Source organism: Corvus brachyrhynchos, unplaced genomic scaffold (genome assembly GCF_000691975.1).
Source record: "Corvus brachyrhynchos isolate BGI_N302 unplaced genomic scaffold, ASM69197v1 scaffold32, whole genome shotgun sequence".
NCBI classification, from domain to species: domain Eukaryota; kingdom Metazoa; phylum Chordata; class Aves; order Passeriformes; family Corvidae; genus Corvus; species Corvus brachyrhynchos.
In genome coordinates, this window is record NW_008237919.1 from 8,291,074 (window position 1) to 8,292,341 (window position 1,268).

General features: G+C 37.4%; 1 long non-coding RNA gene across 1 annotated transcript in view; it reads right to left on the reverse strand.

Moving 5' to 3' along the window:
- The window catches only part of LOC108446484, a 97,546-nt gene extending 97,289 nt beyond the window's left edge, over positions 1-257 (reverse strand). Inside the window, exon 1 of the long non-coding RNA XR_001861683.1 lies at positions 1-257. This exon is cut by the window's left edge and continues 92 nt beyond it. This is a non-coding gene — a long non-coding RNA (uncharacterized LOC108446484).
- Positions 258-1,268: the final 1,011 nt, after the last annotated feature.

Sequence of the window (1,268 nt, forward strand, 5' to 3'; positions counted from 1 at the left end):
AGTTTGGTATGCCCAGACCATTACAGGATCATAGTCATCTGTCTCAGATATGATGAGATTAGCTCAGGCTTTAGCTTAGGTGCAGATTTTCTCATTCTTTAACTTTGGTGATGGATCCAGCCTTCTAAAGGGTGCCTCATTTTCTAGAAGCAGTGGAGATACCTGGAGAGGATCCCATTCACCTGCCTTTTTGAGGCTAACCTAAACCAGCCATCCAAGCCCTCCTTACAGTCAGGGAGAGGGAGTGGGAGAGGCAACTGTCCCACACAAAGTGTCTGTAACATAAACACAGAGTTAATTGCCTCCAGGGGGCTTAATTATATAACCCTGGACTATAGAGAGAGTTTGGATTTCTGCCCTGAGCTGAGAAAACAGGCTCACAGAGGCCAGAGTGATTCCATCTGGATTTCTGCCCTGAGCTGAAATAATGATTCTCAAGGAAAACAGGCTCACAGAGGCCAGAGTGATTCCATAAACAGAAATTTCAGGGAAGTAAGTTATTTCAACATAGACATGGAATAAAAATAAACAGAAGTTTTTAAATCGCAGACAAGATAGCAACACAGCCCTCTACACAGCTGGAAAATAAATTAAAATAAAAAAACCAAAACCAAACAAACAAAACAAAAAGCAAAAAAACTTTAAAAAAAAAGTAAGCACAACTCTGTTTTGCTAGAAGTACAATTCTTTTCAGGTAAAGGATATTGTCATAGAAAAATGTTCAGCAGTTTGCTTTAATTTAGAGATGGCTTGGACATCATCTTGTCCTTCCTCTTTCTAACAGCTATGTAAAGCAGCCCAGCATACTGAACCATAAGAAAACATCTTTGTTAGAGCTTGTCTGCATCAGATGACACCAATCACTGACTTTCTCTCTATTGATTTATTCTTCCCATTCCCAAGGGATGATTGTTGTATTCCTTAAGGCAAAATAATAACAAGAAGATAATAAAGAATTACAGGCACTGTAGATAGATTAACAGCTACCAGTCAATAAATAAGGTAGATATTAATATTTTCTCTGCCTTTGTTAGCGCTTGTCTGTATCAGATGACACCAATCACTGACTTTCTCTCTATTGATTTATTCTTCCCATTCCCAAGGGATGATTGTTGTATTCCTTAAGGCAAAATAATAACAAGAAGATAATAAAGAATTACAGGCACTGTAGATAGATTAACAGCTACCAGTCAATAAATAAGGTAGATATTAATATTTTCTCTGTTGTGTTTGAATTGTCTATGTAAAAAACATAGCTGCTGTAATTT